Source organism: Pan paniscus, chromosome 10 (genome assembly GCF_029289425.2).
Source record: "Pan paniscus chromosome 10, NHGRI_mPanPan1-v2.0_pri, whole genome shotgun sequence".
In the NCBI taxonomy this organism is placed as follows: domain Eukaryota; kingdom Metazoa; phylum Chordata; class Mammalia; order Primates; family Hominidae; genus Pan; species Pan paniscus.
In genome coordinates this window covers 109,114,192-109,138,448 of record NC_073259.2, presented here as the reverse complement: position 1 = coordinate 109,138,448, position 24,257 = coordinate 109,114,192, and the positions used below count along the sequence as shown (strand labels likewise).

Sequence of the window (24,257 nt, the reverse complement as noted above, 5' to 3'; positions counted from 1 at the left end):
CCTAGGTTTTCTTCTAGGGTTTTTCTGGCATTTTCTTAAATAGAACAATTATTATCAATTTCAAATAAATTTTTGGCCGGCTGCTGTGCATTTACCAAAATGATTTCTTATCCTCCTAGGCATAGTTTGGTTATATTTTTGCAGCCTTTATCTCAGATGTGTCCACAAACCAAGTTTAGGCTAATAGAAAGTAAGAAGTGATATATGTCATTTTCGGACAAAGAGTTAAGAAGTAGGTATATCTTCCCTGTGCTCTCTTTATACTTTAGCTGAATGAAGAGAGAGAATGCTGAAGATCCAGAAGGGGATGCAGCCACAAGATGGAAGGAACTCATCCACCCATATGAAAGATCATAAGGAAAACCATCTGCCAACCAGGAACATCTGACTGGGCTCTATCAAACACCAGGTTGTGATGTTTGTGTATTATAGCAGCTAACTTTACTCATCCTAACTAATATAGAGTTTTTCTGGAAAACATAGCAATGGTTAACATTCTGCAAATAGGGAGGAAAAAACACTGAGTTACTATAATTCATCACGTTACTAAGGCATTTAGACAGACTTATACAGTTAAAAACTCCCCTTTCAGATGCATAGCTTAGGTTCCAAGGAAGGGTTAAAATGCTGTACCTTTTTTAATTTTTTTATTTGTAATTTTTGTGGGTACTTAGTAGGTGTATATATTTATGGGGTACATGAGATATTCTGCTACAGGCATGCAATGCATTATAATCACATCATGGAAAATCGAGTATCTATCCCCTCAAGCATTTATCCTTTGTGTTACAAACAATCCAGTTATATTATTTTAGTTATTTTTAAAAGTACAATTAAATTATTATTGACTATAGTCCCCATGTTGTGCTGTCAAGTACTACGTCTTATTCATTCTATTTCTTTTTGTACTCATTAACCATCCCCCCTCCTCTTCAGCCCTCCACCCCCAACCACACTATCTTTCCCAGCCTCTGGTAACCATCTTTCTATTCTCTACCTCCATGAGTTCAATTGTTTTCACTTTTGGATCTCACAAATAAGTGAGAACAACATGTGAACTTTGTCTTTCTGTGCCTGGCTTATGTCGCTTAACATAATGACTTCCAGTTCCCTCCATGTTGTTGTAAATGACAGGATGTCATTCTCTTTTTTTTTTTTAATGGCTGACTAGTACTTCATTGTGTATAAGTGCCACATTTTCTTTATTTATACATCTGCTGATGGACACTTAGGTTGCCTCCAAATCTTGGCTATTGTGAACAGTGCTAGAGCAAGCATAGGAGTGCAGATATCTCTTCAATATATTGATTTCCTTTCTTTTGAATATATACCTGATAATGAGATTGCTGGATCATACAGTAGCACTATTTTTGTCTGTGAGGAACCTCGAAACTTTTCTTCATAGTGGTTGTACTAATTTATATCCCCACCAACAGTGTAGAAATGTTCCCTCTTCTCCACATCCCTGCCAGAATTTGTTGTTGCCAGACTTTTGGATAAAAACCATTTTAACTGTGGAGAGATGATATCTCATTGTAGTTTTGAGTTGTATTCCTATCATGAGCAATGATATTGAGCACCTTTTCATATGCCTGTTGGCCACTTGTAGGTCTTCTTTTGAGAAATGTCTATTCAAATTTTTGGCTATTTTTAAACAGTATTATTAGGTCTTTTTCCTACAAAGTAGTTTGAGCTGCTTATATATTCTGGTTATTAATCCCTTGTCAGACGGATAGTTTACAAATATTTTCTCCCATTTCTGTGGGTTCTGTGGGTTGTCTCTTCATGTTGTTTCCTTTGCTGTGTAGAAGCTTTTTAACTTGATGTGATCCCATTTGTCCGTTTTTGCTTTTGACTGTTCTTGTAGGGTATTACTCAAGAAATCTCTGCCCAGTCTCATGTCTTGAAGAGTTCCCCAATGCTTTTTTTTAGTAGTTTCATAGTTCGAGGTTTTACATTCAAGTCTTTAATCCATTTTGATTTGAATTTTTGTATATGCGGAAAGATAAGGGTCTAGTTTCATTATTCTGCATATGGATATCCAGCTTTCCTAGCACCATTTATTGAAAAGACTTTTCCCCAATGTATATTCTTGGCAACTTTGTCAAAAATGAGTTCACTGTAAGTGTGTGGATTTGTTTTGGGGCTCTCTATTCTATCCCATTGGTCTATATGTCTGTTTTTTATGTTAGTACTTGGCCTTTTTGGTTACTATAGATCTACAGTATAATTTGAGGTCAGGTAATGTGATTCCTCCAGTTTTGTTGTTTTTGCTCAGTATAACTTTGGCTATTCTGAGTCTTTTGTGATTCCACATAAATTTTAGGATTATTTTTTCTATTTCTGTGAAGCACATAATTGGTATTTTTATAGGGATTGCATTGAATCTGTAGATTGCTTTGGGTAGTGTGGGCATCTTAACAATATTGCTTCTTCCAATCTATGAACATGGACTATTTTTCCATTTTTTGTGTCCTCTTCAATTTCTTTTTTTTAGTAGCGTGATTATTTTATCATATACTTTATAAAAAAACAAACGCCAAAGACATACACCGTCCCCTCTCCCCCCATCACCTCCCACAGACACTATGGAAGGAGCTCATACTTTTCCTTATGTAGATCTGGCCATCTTATAAAGTAGACCACATTATCAGTTTCCATATATACCCGTAGATACTTTTCTCCCCTCAAATATTTATATCTCGATTTAAAAAAAGGAGGTGCAAAGAGTACATAAAGACAAATGAGATTTTCTTGCTGTTGTTATAGTACAAACACCAGATGACTACCAGGGGAGTAACAGGGGGCAAAACAAAAACACAAACCCCACCTTCAGTGAGGAATGGAAGGTCTGTTACCTGCCTCAAGTTGCTGAATCACCTGCTGTAACTGGCACCTCCCTGACATTCATGGGTTTGTAGGACATGGGCCAGATGATTGCTTCTACTTGTTTCCAGAAGGCATATGTCTCCTACATCCTTTCTTAGTAACTAAAGACATACTACAGAGGAACTCAGTATTTAGATTATTCCCAGAGGTATTAAATGCACAAGGAAAAATTAGTTATGTCCAAGTAGCAAGCAATAATATTTTTAAACCAACATGGTTAAATGTTAAGATTTGTAGAAATCAAAATATTTATTCACATAATTTTAAACTAAAGTTGAAGACAATAAATCTTCCGCTGGTAATGATTTAAGTGTGAAAGGAGCGGGGCACATTCCTCAGCCCCGGGCTCAAAACAAACAAGCCCAGTACAAACACATCCCATCCTCCCATCCCACCACATATCGCCATATATCTCCCAAACTTCCTGAGCCCAGTACAAACACCACCAGGAAAGTCTCCGATAAAGGGACAGCCGTTCAAAGAGCGGGAACCAAAAGAATTCCTTTGTTCCCCTGTAACTTTCAGGCTATAAAAAGCAAACACTCGCATTGTTCAGGGCCCTCTTGTATGCTGTGGAATGGAGGGACCAGGTTCGAACTTGTAGTAAAGATCCTTGCCGCTTGGCTTTGACTCTGGACTCTGGTGGTCTTCTTTGGGGAACTAACGGTCTGGGCATAACAAGTGCAAGTGATGCTTGGCTTTCTTTCACATTCATTTCTTTTCTTTAGAGTGAAGGCATATCAGTTATTCTTGAACAAGTCAATACAGCTCTGCAAAAGGGAGACACTGTTCCTCGCATGTTTTATTTCCAGTTCAGACATTTCAACTAGATTCTTTCTAAATGCTGCCACTTTCTTCCGTTTGAAATTTATCAGTTCTTCCTTTGCAGATTTGGAAAGCTATTCAAATTTCTGGCAGCACTCCTCCTAGTGTACCTTAGCCAACTTGACATCTTTGCTCTTTAAACTGGGCCTTATCCAGAGCTTTGTTTGATTTTTCATAGTCAATGAGGGCTTTGGTGCATCTGTGTAAGAGATCCTTAGCAGCTTCGATGTTGAGCATGTAGTATCGGAAGAGCTCTGTTAGCTTTAAATCTTCATCTGATGAGATTCAATCCTCTACTTTCCTAAGTTTTTCAAATAGCTCAGCAACCTTCAATAGATACTTTTTGATGACTGTGGGCTCTTCTAAAGCCAGGCTATGTAAGCAGGCTGCAGTGTGAATATAGTCATCGGCAACATTTTTATGAGATCTGGTCATTTTGTCAGCTTTCACACAAGAATCTTTGATCCTACTCTAATAGTTAATAACGAAGTCATTCTCTTGCTCAAAGAAGTCATCTACCTCCTTAACTCCAGTAAAAAGGACTGCATCAGCACTTTCACCACACTTTTGAAGAAGCCACCAAACATCTCTTTAGTATTTTTCCACCTAACACTTAGATTCTGATCATATTCCAGGAAAACATGAAAGTTGCGATCTTTACCGAGAACAGGGTGAGAAGAAAGCCACTAAAGAAAGGCTTCATGGGAGGACACAGTCTTCTTAAAAACAGCGAGATACTCAGCTTCCAGTTCTTATTTCATCTTGGCAAATTCTTCTTTGGTCAAAGACCCTTTACCTTCTCCCAGTTTCTGCATCTTCTCTCAAGGACCATTGAAGTCAGCCTTCGTAGGAGCAGGCGGAATCTGCAGCAGAGGCAGGAACTCAAGAGCCTCTTGTCCCAGAAGCGATGTTTTCTAGTTGGTGCCTCGTTCTACTCTTGCTGGTCCACAGGAGACAACCACTCCACTCCTATGGGGCTATTTAAAAGTCAACTCCTGTTTTTTCTTAACCTTCCTTATTTCTTCTGGCCATTTAAAAGGAGGTATCTTCCTGTATTCACTTTGATGGCAATCATTTGCCCACTTTATCCATTACAGACAATCGTTCAGAGCACAGCAGTGTCTATACTGCTTCAATGTTGGCCTAAAACTAGTACAACAAATGCTAAACACCAATGATTAGCCATCAAGATTATGAAGTCTCCAGTATTCCAAAGGATTTTTTTCCTAATCCCAAAGGATAATCAAGGACTCTGATTTTGAATGAACAGAACATATCTAAATATAAGCTTCAGTACTAATTTTGTTCAATTATTAAGAAATTGTCATTTGGACAGATTCTTCAGTCTGCATGGCAGGACAAAATGCATGGAAATCTCCTTTAAAATCAGCTAAGCCTCTGTTCCTGCAGCCAAGAATTAACAATCAAGGGCTGAAAACTGCCTCCTTGAGCACTTTTTTGTTTTTGGGAGACAGAGTCTCACTCTGTCACCCAGGCTGGAGTGAAGTGGTGCAACCTCGGCTCACTGCAATTTCTACCTCCCAGGTTCAAGTGATTCTCATGCCTCAGCCTCCCCAGTAGCTGGGACCACAGGTATGTGCCACCACGCTCAGCTAATTTCTTATATTTTTAGTAGAGACAAGGTCTCATCATGTTGCCTAGGCAGGTCTTGAAATCTTGAGCTCAGTAATCCATCCACCTCAGCTTCCCAAAGTGTTAGGATTACAGGCATGGCCTCCTTCAGCACTTTTGAGAAATCTTATCACATACTATTACCAATACTAATGTTTCCTAGAAATCAATTCTACTGACATTGGAAAGAACATACCTGAGAAAAACCAAACCTAAAGGTAAATAAGACTAAAGTCATTACACTGTTTATACCACTTTACAACATAAATAATGTAAGCCTGTATGCATTACCTCAAAGCTGTAACACTATTCCTTCACATATTTTCCACTCACCCAATAGTTAGTAAATACTCTAGTAGGTAGATGAAATCAAAATTTTCACAATCCATTATAAAAAGTGGATATAAGTCTCTTTAAACTAAATGAATAGCAAGGCAGAAAGAACTAGCTTATTTGATTTTCTAAAACACTCACAATAAGCCCAGCATGGTCTGTTCTTTCTTTTTTTTTTTTTTTGTTATACTTTAAGTTCTAGGGTACATGAAGAGTGTCATGTAGTCACACAAAGTCCTCATGTTGCCTTGTAACAGAAAACTCTGGACTCTGAAATGTGGGCAGTGTGGTCTTTGTGTGCACTGTAAATTTGACCTTATCTCTCTCACTGAGCGCATCACGTATGTCAATCTGAAGTAAGGGATCAACATTCAGGTCCACAGATACAGATCTCAGCTTCCTGTGGTCCTCCTCCTGCTGCTGCAGCAACTCAGGAACTGTGGCCATGGCAACGCAGGACTCAAGCAGGTGCCACCTGACCTTGCTGTGCTCCAGGAGGAGGCCACCGACAGCAGGGCCACGATGGGGATGCGAAGCCATGGATACTCTCCCAGCAGGGCATCTCTAGAAAAAGCCTCTTCCATTTCTTTCGTCAGTGTTCTATAGTTTTCATTGTGGAGATCTTTTGCTTCTTTGGTTAATTCCTAGTTCTTTGATTGTATTTGTAGCTATTGTAAATGGGATTACTTTCTTGATTTCTTTTTCAGATTGTTCACTGCTGGCATATAGAAATGCTACTGATTTTTGTATGTTGACTTTGTATCCTGCAACTTCACTGAATGTATCAGCTCTAATAGATTTTTGGTGGAGTCTTTAGGTTTTTTCCAAATATAAAATCATATCATCTGTAAACAAGGATAATTTGATATCTTCCTTTCCAATTTGGGTGCCATTTATTTCTTTCTCATATTTGATTGCTCTAGCTAGGACTTCCAGTACTACGTTGAATAACAGTGGTGAAGGCGGACATCCTTATTATGCTCCAGATTTTAGAGGAAGTGTTTTCACTTTTCCCCACTCAGTATGATACTAGCTGTTGGTCTGTCATATGTGGCTTTTATTATGTTAAAGTATTCTCCTTCTACACCCAGGTTTTTGAGGGTTTTTATCATGAATAAATGTTGAACTTTATCAAATGCTTTCTTTGTCATCAATTGAAATGATCATATGGTTTTCATCCTTCATTCTGTTGATATGATGTATCACACTGGTTGACTTGCATATGTTGAACCATCCTTGCATCTCTGGGATAAATCCCACCTGGTTATAATGAATGATCTTTTTAATGTATTGTTGAATTTTGATTGCCAATATTTTGTTGAGGATTTTTGATTCAATATTAATCAAAGATATTGGCCTGTAGTTTTCCTTTTTTTGATGTGTCTTTGTCTGGTTTTGGTATCAGGGTAATACTGGACTCATAGAATGAGTTTGGAAATATACCCTCCTCTTCCATTTTTTAGAACAGTTCAAGTAGGATTGCTATTAGATCTTCTTTAAATGTTTGGTAGAATTCAGCAGTGAAGCAATTGGGTCCTGGGCTTTTCTTTACTGAGAGACTTTTCAGTATGGCTTCTATCTTGTTACTCATTATTGGTCTGTTCAGATTTTGGAATTCCTCATGGTTCAATCTTGGTAAGTTGTATGAGTCTGAGAATTTGTGCATTTCTTCTAGATTTTCCAATTTATTGGCATATAGTTGCTCATAGTATCCTCTAATAATTATTTGAATTTCTGTGGTATCAGTTGTAATGTCTCCTTTTTCATATCTGATTTTATTTATTTGGGTCTTCTCTCTTAATAATCAATGAAATTTAGATAACACTATAATTAACAACGGCAGAATATACACTAGTCCCCTTTTATCCACAGGTAATACATTCCAAGACCCTCAGTAGATGCCTGAAACCACAGATACTAATGAACCTTATATATATATATTGCACAAATTTCTGTTTCCTTCTTCACAATTTCATGCATAGAAGATTCTTACCAACTGTAAGAATATATCTTACAGTTGTATATCTTAGCAACTTCAGTGTAAGATTTTTTCTTTTCTTCTTTACTTATTAAGTTGAGAACTTTCACCTTTTCACTTAAACAAAGCACTTTACAGCTTCTCTTTGGCATACCCAAATTGCCAGCATCACTACTCTTGCACTTCGATGACATAATTAAGTAAAATAAGGGTTACTTGAATACAAGTACTGTGATACAGTGGCAGTATCTGATAACCAAGACGGCTACGAAATGACTAATGGGCAGGTAGTGTGAACGGTGTAGATATGCCAAACAAGGAATGATTCACATCTCATGTGGGAGGGAGCAGGACAATGTGAGATTTCATCATGCTACTCAGATTTGTGCACAATTTAAAACTTATGAATTGTTTATTTCTGGAATTTACCATTTAATATTTTTGGACCGTTGTTGATAGTGGGTCACTGAAACTGTGGAAAGCAAAACTGTGGAAAAAGGGGAACTACTAATCTTTTATTATTATTATTATTATTATTATTATTATTATTATTATACTTTAAGTTCTGGGATACATGTGCAGAATGTGCAGGTTTGTTACACAGGTATACATGTGCCATGGTGGTTTGTTGCACCCAATAACCCATCATGTACATTAGGCATTTCTCCTAATGCTATCCCTTCCCTAGCCTCCCAACCCCTCAACAGTCCCTGGTGTGTGATGTTCCCCTCTGCGTGTCCATGTGGGGAACTACTAGTCTTTTCAAATGTGCTTGGAACATTTTCTAAGATATCATACTGTGGGTCATAAAACATTTCTCAGAAAATTTAAAAGAACTGAAACCACACAAACTATGTCCTTTGAATGAAGTTAGAAACTAACAGCAAGCGGAAATTTAGAAAATCTCCCAAGCATTTGGTAATTAAACAATACGCTTCTACATAGTAACTCACAGATCACAGAAGAACTCACAAAGGAAATTAGAAAATATTTTGGACTGATTAAAAATAAAAACACAATTTGGGGGATATAGCTAAGCAGTGCTTAGAGGAAATTTATAGCATTAAACTCATATTTGAAAATGAGAAAGATCTCACATAAATAATTAAGCATTTACCTTAAGAAATTAGAAAAAGGAGCAATTAAATGCAAAGCAAGCATGAGGAACAAAATGAAAGATAACAGCAAAAATCAATGAAAAATGAAACATAAAAACAATAGAAAAACATCATTAAAACCAAAAGCTGGTTCTTTAAAAGATCAATAGAACTGATAAACTTTTAGACAGAATGAACAGGAAAAGAGAAGACATTAATTACCAATTTCAGGAATGACCAATATGATATCATAACACATCCTATAGGAATTAGAAAGAAGATAAGAGAATATTATAAACAAATTTATGCCAATAAATTCACAAATTGACTCTTTCAAAGGCAAAAAAAAAAAGATAACCTGGACAACCTTCCATCCATTAAAAGACTAAGATTGCATTAAAAGCCTTCCTGCAAAGAAAACTCCAGGCCCAGGTGGCATCACTGGTACAATTTACCAAACATTCAAGATGGAAATAACACCATTTCTACTTTCTAGAAGAAAGTACATTTCCTAACTCACTTTATGAGGCCAACATCACCTCAATAACAAAAAGACACTAGAAGTAAAAAGTTACAGGCCAATAACCCTCATGAAGATAGATGGAAAAATCCTGAAAGTATTTTAGCAAATCAAATATTGCAACACTCATAAAAGGTAATATATTATGATGAAGTGGGATCCTTGGAATGCAAGATCATCCTATTATTTCATAATGAATCAATTTAATTAATATATTGTCCAGCTTTTAAGAAACAGGATTGAGAACAGAAGATGGCCGAATAGGAACAGCTTCAGTCTGTGGGATCAGTGCAAAAGGTGGGTGATTTCTGCATTTCCAAATGAAGTGGTTAGACAGTGGGTACAGCCCACGGAGGGCAAGCCAAAGCAGGCTAGGACACTGTCTCACCCAGGAAGCACAAGGGGTCGGGGAACTCCCTCCCCTAGCCAAGAGAAGCCCTGAGGGACTGTGCTGTGAGGAATGGTGCACTCTGGCCCAGATACTACGCTTTTCCCATAGTCTTCATAACCTGCAGACCAGGAGATTCCCTCAGGTGCCTGTGCCACCAGGGCCCTGGGTTTCAAGCACAAAGCTGGGCAGCCTTTTGGGCAGACACCAAGCTAGTTGTAGGAATTATTTTTCATACCCCAGTGGTGCCTGGAATGCCAGCAAGACAGAGCTGTTCACTCCCCTGGAAAGGGGGCTGAAGCCAGGGAGCCAAGCAGTCTAGCTCAGCAGATCCCACCCCTACGGAGCCCAGCAAGCTAAGAGCCACTGGCTTGAAATTCTTGCTGCCAGCATAGCAGTCTGAAGTTGACCTGGGATGCTCAAGCTTGGTGGGGGGAGGGGTGTCCACCATTGCTGAGGCTTGAGTAGGTAATTTTCCCCTCACAGTGTAAACAAAGCCACCAGGAAGTTAGAACTGGGTGGAGCCCACTGCAGCTTGGCAAAGCCACTATAGCCAGACTGCCTCTCTAGATTCCTCCTCCCTGGGCAGGGCATCCCTGAAAGAAAGGCATTAGCCCCAGTCAGGGGCTTATAGATAAAACTCCCACCTCTCTGGGACAGAGCACCTGGGGGAAGCAGTGGCTGTCGGGGCAGCTTCAGCAGACTTAAATGTTCCTGCCTGCCAGCTCTGAAGAGAGCAGCAGATCTCCCAGCACAGTGCTCGAGTTCTGCTAAGGGACAGACTACCTCCTCAAGTGGGTCCCTGATGCCCATGCCTCCTGACTGGGAGACACCTCCCAGCAGGTGTCGACAGACACCTCATACAGGAGAGCTCCAGCTGGCATTTGGGGGGTGCCCCTCTGGGGTCAAGCTTCCAGAGGAAAAAATAGGCAGCAATCTTTGCTGTTCTGCAGCCTCCACCGCTGATACCCAGGCAAACAGGGTCTGGAGTAGACCTCCAGCAAACTCCAGCAGACCTGCAGCAGAGGGGTCTGGCTGCTAGAAGGAAAACGAACAAACAGAAAGGAACAGCATCAACATCAACAAAAAGGATGTCCACTCAAAAACCCCAGGTGAAGATCACCAACATCAAAGACCAAAGGTAGATAAATCCACGAAGATGAGGAAAAAACAGCACAAAAAGGCTGAAAATTCCAAAAACCAGAATGCCTCTTCTCCTCCAAAGGATCATAACTCCTTGCCAGCAAGGGAACAAAACTGGATGGAGAATGAGTTTGACGAATTGACAGAAGTAGGCTTCAGAAGGTGGGTAATAACAAACTCCTCCAAGCTAAAGGAGCATGTTCTAACCCAATGCAAGGAAGCTAAGAACCTTGAAAAAAGGTTAGAGGAATTGCTAACTAGAATAACCAGTTTAGAGGACATAAATGGCCTGATGGAGCTGAAAAACACAGCATGAGAACTTTGTGAAGCATATACAAGTATCAATAGTCGAGTCGATCAAGCAGAAGAAAGGATATCAGAGACTGAAGATCAACTTAATGAAATAAAGTGTGAAGACAAGGTTAGAGAAAAAAGAATGAAAAGGAACAAACAAAGCCTTCAAGAAATATGGGACTATGTGAAAAAAACAAACCTACATTTGATTGGTGTACCTGAAAGTGATGGGGAGAATGGAACCAAGTTGGAAAACACTCTTCAGGATATTATCCAGGAGAACTTCCCCAGCCTACAAAGACAGGCCAACATTCAAATTCAGGAAATACAGAGAACACTACAAAGATACTCCTGAGAAGAGAACCCCAAGACACATAATTGTCAGATTCACCAAGGTTAAAATGAAAAAAAAAAGTGTTAAGGGCAGCCAGAGAGAAAGGGTTGGGTTACCCACAAAGGGAAGGCCATCAGACTAACAGCAGATCTCTCTGCAGAAACCCTACAAGCCAGAAGAGAGTGGGGGCCAATATTCAACATTCTTAAAAAAAAGAATTTTCAACCCTGAATTTCATATCCAGCCAAACTAAGCTTCGTAAGCGTAGGAGAAATAAAATCCTTTACAGACAAGCAAATGCTGAGAGATTTTGTCACCACCAGGCTGGCCTTACAAGAGCTCCTAAAGGAAGCACTAAATATGGAAAGGAAAAACTGGGACCAGCCACTGCAAAAACATACCAAATTGTCAAGACTATTGACGCTATGAGGAAACTACCTCAACTAACAGGCAAAACAACCAGCTAGCATCCTAACGATAGAATCAAATTCACACATAACAATATTAGCCTTAAATGTAAATGGGCTAAATGCCTCAATTAAAAGATACAGGTTGGCAAACTGGATAAAGAGTCAAGACCACCCATCTGTGTGCTGTATTCAGGAGATCCATCTCCATGCAAAGACATACATGCGCTCAAAATAAAGGGATGGAGAATATTTACCAAGCAAATGGAAAGAAAAAAAAAGCAAGGATTGCAATCATAGTCTCTGATAAAACAGACCTAAACCAACAAAGGTCAAAAAAGACAGAGAAGCGCATTACATAATGGTAAAGGGATCAATGCAACAAGAAGAGCTAACTGTCCTAAATATATATGCACCCAATACAGGAGCACCCAGATTCATAAAGCAAGTTCTTAGAGACCTACAAAAAGACTTAGACTCCCACACAATAATAAGGGGAGATTTAATACCCCACTGTCAATATTGGACAGATCAATGAGACACAAAATTAACAAAGATATTCAGAACTTGAACTCTGCTCTGGACCAAGTGGACCTAATAGACATCTACAGAACTCCCCACCGCAAATCAACAGAATATACATTCTTCTCAGCACTACATTGCACTTATTCTAAAATTGACCACATAATTGGAAGTAAAACACTCCTCAGCAAATGCAAAAGAACGGAAATCATAACAAACAGTCTTTCAGACCACAGTGCAATCAAATTAGAACTCAGGATTAAGAAATTCACTCAGAGCTGCACAACTACATGGAAACTGAACAACCTGCTCCTGAATGACTACTGGGTAAATAACGAAATTAAGGCAGAAATAAATAAGTTATTGGAAACTAACGAGAACAAAGGCACAATGTACCAGAATCTCTGGGAAACTGCGGAAGCAGTGTTTGGAGGGAAATTTATAGCACTAAATGCCCACAGGAGAAAGCGGGAAAGATCTATAATTGACATCCTAACATCACAATTAAAAGAACTAGAGAAGCAAGAGAAAGCACATTCAAAAGCTAGCAGAAGACAAGAAGGCTGACTAAGATCAGAGCAGAACTGAAGGAGACAGACATGAAAAACCCTTCAAAATATCAAATAATCCAAGAATTGTTTTTTTAAAAAGATTAAAAAAATACATAGACCACTAGCCAGATTAATAAAGAAGACAAGAGAGAAGAATCAAATAGGCACAATAAAAAATGATAAAGGGGATATAACCACTGATCCCACAGAAATACAATCTACCATCAGAGAATACTATAAACACCTCTACACAAATAAACTAGAAAATCTAGAAGAAATGGATAAATTCCTGGACACATACACCCTCCCAAGGCTAAACCAGGAAGAAGAAAAAGAAGAAGGAAGAAGTCGAACCCCTGAATAGCCCAATAACAAGTTCTGAAATTGAGGCAGTAATTAATAGCCTACCAACCAAACAAAGGCCAGGACCAGAAGGATTCACAGCTGAATTCTACCACAGGTAAAAAGAGGAGATGGTACCATTCCTTCTGAAACTATTCCAAACAACAGAAAATGAGGGACTTCTCCCTAACTCGTTTTATGAGGCCAGATCATCCTGATACCAAAACCTAGCAGAGACACAACAAAAAAAGAAAATTTCAGGCCAATATCACTGATGAACATCTATGCGAAAATCCTCAATGAAATACTGGAAAACTGAATCCAGCAGCACATCAAAAAGCTTATCCACCACAATCAAGTCGGCTTCATCCCTGGGATGCAAGGCTGGTTCAACATATGCAAATTAATAAACATAATCCATCACAAAAACAGAAGCAATGACAAAAGCCACATGATTATCTCAATAGATACAGAAAAGGCCTTCGATAAAATTCAACACCGCTTCATGCTAAAAACTCTCAGTAAACTAGGTATTGATGGAATGTATCTCAATATAATAAGAGCTATTTATGACAAACCCACAGCCAATATCATATGAAGGGGCAAAAGCTGGAAGCATTCCCTTCAAAAACCAGCACAAATAAGAATGCCCTCTCTCACCACTCCTATTCAACACAGTATTGAAAGTTCTGGTCAGGGCAATCAGGCAAGAGAAAGAAATAAAGGGTATTCAAATAGGAAAAGAGGAAGTCGAATTGTCTCTATTTGCAGATGACATGACTGTATATTTATAAAACCCCATCGTCTCAGCCCCAAATCTCCTTAAGCTGGTAAGCAACTTTAGCAAAATCTCAGGATACAAAATCAATGTGCAAACATCACAAGCATTCTTATACACCAAGAACAGATAAACAGAGAGCCAAATCATGAATGAACTCCCATTCACAATTGCTACAAAGAGAATAAAATAGCTAGGAATACAACTTACAAGGGATGTGAAGGGCCTCTTCAAGGAGAATTACAAACCACTGCTCAAGGAAATGAGAGAGGACACAAACAAATGGAAAAATATTCCATGCTTATGGATAGGAAGAATCAATATTGTGAAAATGGCCATACTTCCCCAAGTAATTTATAGATTCAATGCTATCCACATCAAGCTACCACTGACTTTCTTCACAGAATTAGAAAACACTACTTTAAATTTCATATGGAACCAAAAAAGAGCCCATATAGCCAAGACAATCCTAAGCAAAAAGAACAAAGCTGGAGGCATCACGCTACCTGACTTCAAACTATACTACAAGGCTACAGTAACCAAAACTGCATGGTACTGGTACCAAAACAGACATATAGACCAATGGAACAGAACAGAGGCCTCAGAAATAATGCCACATTTCTACAACCATCTAATCTTTGATAAACCTGACAAAAACAGCAATGGGGAAAGGATTCCCTATTTAATAAATGGTGTTGGGAAAACTGGCTAGCCATATGCAGAAAATTGAAATTGGACCCCTTCCTTACACCTTATTCAAAAATTAATTCAAGATCGGTTAAAAAATTAAATGTAAAACCTAAAACCATAAAAATCCTAGAGGAAAACCTAGGCAATACCATTCAGGACATAGGCATGGGCAAAGACTTCATGACTACAACACCAAAACCAATTACAACAAAAGCCAAAATAGACAAATGGGATCTAATTAAACTAAAGAGCTTCTGCACAGCAATGGAAACTATCATCAGAGTGAACAGGCAACCTATAGAATGGGAGAAAATTTTTGCAATCTATCCATCTGACAAAGAGCTAATATCCAGAATCTACAAGCAACTTAAACAACTTTACAGGAAAACACAAACAACCCCATAAAAAGTGGGCAAAGGATATGAACAGAAACTTCTCAAAAGAAGACATTTACACAGGCAACAAACATATGAAAAAAAGCTCATCATCACTGGTCATTAGAGAAATGCAAATCAAAACCACAATGAGATACCATCTCATGCCAGTTAGAATGGCAATCATTAAAAAGTCAGGAAACAACAGATGCTGGAGAGGATGTGGAGAAATAGGAACGCTTTTACACTAATTACACTTTTGGTGGGAGTGTAAATTAGTTCAATCATTGTGGAAACCAATGTGGTGACTCCTCAAGGATCTAGAACCAGAAATACCATTTGACCCAGCAATCCCATTACTGAGTATATACCCAAAGGATTATAAATCATTCTACTATAAAGACACATGCACACGTATATTTATTGTGGCACTATTCACAATAGCAAAGACTTCGAACCAACCCAAATGCCCATCAATGATAGACTGAATAAAGAAAATGTGGCACATACACACCATGGAATACTATGCAGCCATAAAAAAGAATGAGTTCATGTCCTTTGCAGGGACATGGATGAAGCTGGAAACCATCATTCTCAGCAAACTAACATAGGAAGAGAAAACCAAACACTGCATGTTCTCACTCATAAGTGGGAGTTGAACAATGAGAACACATGGACACAGGGCAGGGACCATCACACACTGGGGCCTGTTGGGGGATAGGGGGATCGGGGAGGGAAAGCATTAGGAGAAATACCTAATGTAGATGACGATTTGAAGGGTGCAGCAAACCACCATGGCACATGTATACCTATGTAAGAAACCTGCACGTTCCGCACATGTATCCCAGAACTTGAAGTATAAAAAAATAAAAGAAAGAAAGAAACAGGATTGTCTTAGTTAATACAGGAAAAGCTTTTGGCAAAGTTCTATACCCATTCATGATTTTTAAAACCCTCAGTTCCTAATAATAGAAGGAATGTCCTTCAACTTGATAACAGACATATATGAAAACCTGTGGTTTCTATCATACTTAATGGTGAAAGACTAAACACATTCCCCTAAGACTGGGCATAAGGCAAGGATGTCTAGTACATAACTTGTATCCAGCATTATTCTGGAGGTCCTAACCAGTATAAGGCAAGAAAAAGAAATAAAACTCATATAGATTAGAAAGAAAGAAAACTTATTTATTTTATAAATTTCTTAATCATCTATGTTGAAAATATTAAGGAATCTATAAAAAAGCTAGAAGCACTAATAACTGAGTTTAGTAAGTCACAAGATATATGGTCAATATACAAAAGTTAATTGTATTTCTATGTAGTAGCAATGAATAACTGGCAATTGAAATTACAGGAAAATACTATTTGTAAAAAACTCAAAAAATCCAATATATAGGCATAAATTTAACAAAATATCTGGAAGCCTTGTACATTGAAAATAATAAGACATTGCTTAGAGAAATTACAGAATATGTAAATAAACAAAAAGCTAAATGACACTCAATCTTTCCAAACTGACATTGATTCAACTTAATCCCAATCAAAATATCAACACTTTTTTTGAAGAAATTTAAGTGCTGATTCTACAATTTTTTTGGAAATGCAAAGAACCTAAAACAGCAAAACAATTTTTGAAAAGAAAAATATGATTTTAACAGTTATTATGCCATAATAATCAAGACAGTGGATTATTGCCATGTGTACACATACACATCAAACATAATAAAAATTCTGAAAACAGACCCATACATATATGGCCCATTGATTTCAACCAAAATGTACCAAGAAAATTCAAAAAGGAAAAGAACGATGTTTTTGACAAATGGTACTAGGAAAACTGGATATCTACATGGAAAGAAGTAAATCTGCCCCTTACGTTATGCCATATACAAAAACCAACTTGAAATAAGTCATAAACCTAAACATATGAGCTAAAACGATAAGCTTTTTAGAAGACAATATAGACGAAAATCTTAGAAACTTTGAGTTTGGCAAAGATTTCATAAATAAAACAAAAAATGAGTGCAGAAGAAAATTTAAATTAGACTATATAAAAAGAAAAAACTCTTGGTTTTCAAAAGGCACCATTAAAAAATAAAAATGCAAGACTCAAACAGGGAAAAAAATTTGCAAACACATGTAAGATGAAGCATTTCTATCTAGAATATATAAAAGTACTCTTTTAACTTAAAAATAAGACAGACAACCCAATAACAAATGGACAAATGATCTGAGCAAACACTTCACCAAGTAAGACGTGCAGATTGCAAATAAGCTCATGAAAAGATGTTCAACATCGCTACTCATTAGGGAAATGCAAATTAAAACTGCAATGGGATAATACTATATACCCACTAAAATGACTAAAATTATAAAGACTGACAATTCCAAGTGCCTGTGAGAATATGGAACACCTGGAATTCTCATATCATGCTGATATTGACTACAAAACGATATGGCCACTTTGGGAAACAATTTCTTACTAAGTTAGGCATTCACTTATCACATGATCCAGCAATGCCACTTTTAATTATTCATCCAAGATGAATGGCTACAAAGGCTTTTATGAAAATGTACAAAAAAAAAAAACTAGAAGAGCCAATAGTTTCTAGGTTTATTTATAGTAGTTAAAAACCATACTGAACCCAAATATTCATTAACTGGTAAGTAGACGAACAAATTATGACATACCCAGGCTCTGGAATACTACTCTGTACTAAAAAGAAACCAGCTACTGACACATGCAACAGCATAAATGAATCTCAACAGCATTAACTGAAGTGAAAGTAGCCAGACACAAAATGCCATATATTGAATAATTTAATTTGCATGAAATTCTAGAACAGCTGAAACTACAGTGGTAAAAAGCAGGTTTCAGGTTGCCAAGGGACTGACTGCAGAGGCATGAGGAAACTTTTGAGAGGATAAAAATGTTCTCTTAGGCCGGGCACGGTGGCTCACGCCTGTGATCCCAGCACTTTGGGAGGCCGAGGCGGGCAGATCACAAGGTCAGGAGATCCAGACCATTCTGGCTAACACAGTGAAACCCCGTCTCTACTAAAAATACAAAAAAATTAGCTGGGCGTGGTGGCGGGCGCCTGTAATCCCAGCTACTCGAGAGGCTGAGGCAGGAGAATGGCGTGAAGCCGGGAGGCGGAGCTTGCAATGAGCCGAGATTGTGCCACTGCACTCCAGCCTGGGGGACAGGGCGAGACTCCGTCTCAAAAAAAAAAAAAAAAAGTTCTCTTATATATCATCATTATGGTGATGCTTCCATGACTATATATATTTGACCTAATTTGTTGAATTGTTCACTTAAAGTTGCTGGATTTTATTGCACATAAATTATACTTAAAGTTGAAAAAAATCTTCCCACAATCCCACCACATAAAGCAAACCACCATTAATATTATGACATCATTTCTTTCTGTTTTCATTTACATTTAATATACTCAAATCGTGTTTTACTTGTATACTTTATACCCTACTTAAAAAAAAATTTAAATACAAGCTTTGTATTATCACATGCTTTGAAAGAGCAATTTATAATAGCTGCTTATAATTTACCAAACTGTTCTTCTATTGTTGGACATTTACATTGTTCACAAATTTTGCATATTATAAATAACTAAAGCTAGGAAAACATTTTACACGTGTGGTTTTTATTCTGGAAATTGGATCTTTTCTGAAGCCAAGTTCTGCGTAATATTTTGACTGAGTACTAGAATGCCTTCTAAGGGGCCTGCCTGCCACCAGTTGGCCTCCACTCTCACCTCTCCCTGCACTGTTGCCAGAGTTATTTCCCAAATACAATTGATGATGTCCCTTCCCGGATTATAACTCCAGTTGGCTTTCTGTTGCTTACAGCGTGAAGCCATGTTCTGTTGTAGCACAAGTGGCCTGTGATAAGTAGCTCTCAGCCTTCAACAGGTACTCTGCTATGGGTTGAACTGTGTCCCCTCAAAAAAGGTCCCAGTACCTCACAATGTGACCTTATTTGGAAGTAGGGTCAGTGCACATGTAATTAGTTAAGATGGGGTCATAACTGGAGTAGGCTGGGCCCTTAATCCAATATGACCAGCGTCTTGAGAAGAAGATAGCCATGTGAAGACACAGAGACACGGGGCAAATGCCAGGTGAAGACAGAGGCAGAGATAGGAGTGATGCATCTACAAGCCAAGGAAGGCCAAGGACCATCAGCCATCACCAGAATCCAGGAGACTGGCATGGAACAGATCCTTCCCTCACAGCCCTCAGAATCCCACTGACACCTTGATTTTGGACTTTGAGCCTCCAGAACTGTTATGCAATAAACTATTGTTTTAAGCTACCCAGTTTGTAGTACTATGTTACAGCAGTCCTAGGAAACTAATACACACTCAACCTCCCTATCACTCTGAACAGCCAATTCTTCCTTTTCAGAGCTTTACAAATACTCTTGTCACCTAAGAATGTTATCTACGTCTCCCTCCAACCCCACTACTTTGCCTGGCAAAGCTAAGACTTCTTTCCAATATCTCTTCCTGGGTGAACCTTTTCTGCTTTTCCTTTTGCCTCAGGAAGTTGACTACATAAACCCTCATTGGCCTATTGTAAATTGGACTTGCCCTGTATTATAATTATCAATGCTTCTTTAATATACTGAGATTTTTGAAAGCAGAGATCACATCTAACTCATTTTTGTGTATGAGTTAATGAGATCTTAATTGACACACTTCACAGAAGATGCACAACATGGTGGACACACTTTGGAATGACTCTGGAGTGAAACAGACCAGATCTGGTTTAAAGTTTAGGCTCCACACCTTATCAGCTACTGGAATCCTGGGCAAGTTGCATAACCTCTCCGAGCCTCAGTATCCTCATCTATAAAATGAGGTTAGTAATTTCTTTCTAATGGGTGATGAGAAATTGATGAGGTATCCTATGTGAATGTGCATACAAACATGGTAGGCCTTTAGTAAATGTGTACCTTTTTCAACATACAATTACCATTTTTTTGTTGAGCATGTAGATAAGACTATAAAATATAAAGTTAGCATAAATATCTAGAAACAAAAGGCTGATTCTTGCAAATTTCATTTTTTTAAATGAGACATACTTCATTCACCAATTACTAACAGGATCACACTAAATAATTACCATCTTGTCATTTTGATTAAAGAGCTTTGTGGATCTTGCTTGGTGTGTTTACTGGGGATAACTTAACTTTCGGCAATCCTAGAAGTAAAAAATGAAAAACAAGGGGGAGAGAGAGAAAAAAAACAAACCAAACCAGAAACAGAACAGAGGGAAATAATCTGCTTCCCTGACAGGTCTCTGCCAACATCTAGTTCCCTGATGACTCATTTTTTTCCCTCAGGAGAGGAGTTATTTAGTCCATAATCATTCTGCCCCTTGGACCTTTCTGAACAAAAATGAGCATTGAGGAATGGGCCACACTGTAATTCCAGCCCAGACCCAGGCTCACAGCATACCTCAGGGATCCCGAGGGAGCCCTGCACTCACACAGACGTGACCTGAACAAAGGTAGTAGAGTTCTGTCAGGATTCCTAACCCAATGCCAAGGCCCTCCCAGTTGCTACAAACTGGTTACAGATGGAGCCTTATTATTTTTTTCTGGTGAACACACAAAGCAAAGGTAACAAAATGAACACGTCAAGCCCAGCCCTTCAGAAGTCTTGTAAACCACTTACATCTGTTCTCATCAGCTCCATATCTAGCAATTTCCTGAAAATAGAGTGCATTTGTTTTCTTTAATGCTGTAACTTGTCCATCATAAGAGATGATCCTGAGACCATTAAACTGAGCTCCATTAGAACTGACACATTTTTATAGAACATTACTGTCTCAAAGCAGGATAAATGAGGCTCAGGACAGGCATAGCAGTCCTTTATTTTAAGGTTCAGGTCTCTAAAACAGAAGGAAATGGTAACAAACAATACCTGATTCTAGCAGTAGAGCAGAGGAGCTCACACTGCCCAGTTTAACTCTTGACTTTGCCACTTTCTAGCTACTGCTGCAGTTTCCTTATCTGTCATATGAGGATAAGAACAGTACCTTTTTAAAAGCTTGCTGGAGAGATTAAATGAGATGATACATGGGCAATGCTTAGGACTGCATTTAGTACATAGTAATCCCTCAGAAATGAATGCTATTAATATAACTGTTAATATTGCTGACTCTTTCAGATTTCTGCAAAAGGCATTATCTCTATCTACAAAGAAACACTTGGGGCAACTCATTCTTTTTCTCAAACTAGCACATTTCTGGGAATAATATGGGATTTAAGCAATAAGTTGTCATCTAAGACAAAGCAATTCAGAGGGTGAATTACTCCAGGCATGTCTTGCCTGGAATGGTCCTAAAATGTTCCTTTGTGCCCAAAGTTTATTATAAAACATCCATCAGAGTCTTACAAAGTATACTCCAAACCACAAGGGCTGTTAAATCTCCAATCCACCCACTTTCAACCTCAGAAACTTCTCAATCCATGCTCCACGCAGCCAGCACCAATCAGCTGAGGTTGGCAAGGGGATAAAACAAAACCTATTTGTCATCTATAACATAAAACACAACTTGCAAAGAGGGCATGCAATCCATTTTATAATGGAGGTAGTGGGGGAGAGTAATAACCTCTGCCTTATGAACAAATGTCATCATACCAAAATTTACTTCTATGTAGTCTCAGGAGGTAAACTGTGAGAAGAAACCATTATTTAATTCAAAGTATATTTGAAATTGGTGAAATATTGAAGTGGGTAAGGAAGTTTTGTGTTTTAATTCTTCCAGGATACCACCAGGATACCACTCTTATATAGAAGCATTAACTCATTGCACAGTAAATTAGCAGCCCAAGGCAGAACTTCCAAATGACTATGCCAGGAATAATAATAATGCCCCCTTCAACCCTTGTGGCTTCTGAGGCTAGGGTGTTTGGGACAGCCCTATCCATGGCCATGAGGAGGCTCCTCCATGTACAGCAGCATGCTGTGTAAATATTTTCATTTTTATGTGTGCTATGACCTGAAAAGTTTAGGAAATGAATACATTTAGGTTTACAATATACATTTAGTATTTAGGTTTACAGAATACTATATACATTAAGGTTTACAGAATACATTTAGTATTTATAATACTGGTTTAGGAAATGAATACATTTCCAAAGTCCCCTCATTTGTGACCATGGCAAAGCTTAAGCATTATATGGCTTATCCGAATCATAGTGTACGATACTAATAGATTCTAGTAAAACTATATACGCATTCTTTATCTGAGAGCTCAGGCCTGTAATCAAAATTCTGTTAGGGTTAGTTTGTTTGCAAGGGACAGAGAAGCATTAAGGGTAGCATGAACAGTGAAAGCTTTTCACAAGGTCCACCAAGGGAGGCAGGAATCCTACAGGAAAAAATACATGGCCTATTCAGAGACAGGATATGGAAGCCCGAAGCTTGAGAGAGGCCTCAGCCACAAGAGAGTCTGGGTCTTCATCCTGACACTCCACTAATAACATGACTTGGCTATATTCTCTCTTTGCTTCTCTCTGGTTGTCTTACATTTTCTCCCAGTTGGCTTTTTCACCCTCTAATTTTTCCACTAGTTCTTTGCTTCTATCTATTTCTAGGTTCTGATTCTCATAACTTCAGCCTCCTAATTCCTCCTGGTCCCTACTTCTACCCAATGGTCAATTTAAATCTTTCTTTTTCTCCCTCCCTCCTGCCCTCTGTATTTTTCAGTGTCCGTTCCTGCTGCTAACTCCCTATTTCCCTTTACATTTCCTAGTCTACATTCTGGAGAATAAGAATCTGGGTGGCCCTACCAGTCCTTGTCTGGGCAGAACCTCAGGCCTTTTCCCAGGCCACTCACCAACCTGTGGTTTGACTGATCTTGGTTCAAATGCTTACTGGCTGAGAGGGACTGGAGTCATGGGATTCAAAACATGTCCCTTCAACAGAGCTGTGATGGGTGGGACAATTTTCCTTTGACAGTCTCTAGGTACAAAAGACACAATATATTGAGAACAAGCTCCCTCAAGTGAACAAGGTTTTATGTTTCCACTTATCAAAAAAGACCTCTTAAATACATTCACTGTATCATAAATAAATACTTTTGGTGATTTCTTTTTCTTCTTCTTTTTTTCCTTCTTTCCTTCCATCCATCCATCCATCCATCCATCCATCCATCCATCCACCTATCTATCCATTGACCCACCCATCCATCCAACAGAAACTTACTGATTCCATCTATCTCAAAAAAAAAATGAGATCTCTGATAATCATAATGGTCCTCAAGGACCATAAATCTACTAGGCAAGACAAGTTATGTGTGAAAATAATTTTAAGTGCCCTAAGAACAAAATGCCATGGAAATTCAAAGGAGAAAGACATCTTTTGGCTGGAGCAGATGACATTTCAGCTGGGGCCTGAAAGATGGGGAAGATTCCAATATTCATAGCAGACATAATGAACAAGATGAGCCTACGTCTAAAGTTAGTAGAATTTTGTTACATCAAAATTCAGATTTTGGCAATTAAAGTTATAGGAGAAAAGTATAATTGTAAAAAATTCAAACCAGACTAAAAATATATAGCATAAAGTTTGTCTCTCCTCGTTGTTCACTTACTCTTCCATGAATCTTCCTTTCCAAAGGTAACTGCCATTAACTGCTTTCCATGAATTTGTGAGATGTTTTTCTATATCATTAAATTGAAGCTTTATAATTATTTGACTATTATATATTAGTTAACCCATTTTACAAAGAGGTAGGTTAAATAACTTGCCAAAAATCACACAGCCTAGTGTGTAAAGGGAGTTGAGATTTCAATCAAGTCCTGTTACTTCCAAATATTTGACTGTTTCCATCACACCTTGTGTGATGGGGCTGTTAGCTTGAAATGATATCAAAAAGCTCAAATCAGTCCTGTGAATAGACCTTGTTTTTAGGGGTAATTTTGTACAGAGCTAGAAGAAAGCTAAAGGTGGGTACTCACACATTAGCCACTTACAATAGAAAGTCCTATATATACTGAGATGGTGTTTCAGTTCTCCCCTGACCTAAACTAAAGTTGTACCATAAGCTTTATTTCTGTGTCCAACAGAAAGTAAATTTTACTCTAATAACATAGTGCTAATGACATTGTTGAAGGTTTAAGGGAAAT

At 38.2% G+C, this 24,257-nt stretch overlaps 1 protein-coding gene and 1 pseudogene across 8 annotated transcripts in view; both read right to left on the bottom strand.

Annotated features, from left to right (window-relative positions):
* The window catches only part of ANO4 (anoctamin 4), a 337,100-nt gene that overhangs the window by 56,532 nt on the left and 256,311 nt on the right, over positions 1-24,257 (bottom strand). The window lies entirely within an intron of this gene.
* On the bottom strand, positions 3,381-4,789 carry LOC103784000 (sorting nexin-5-like; annotated as a pseudogene).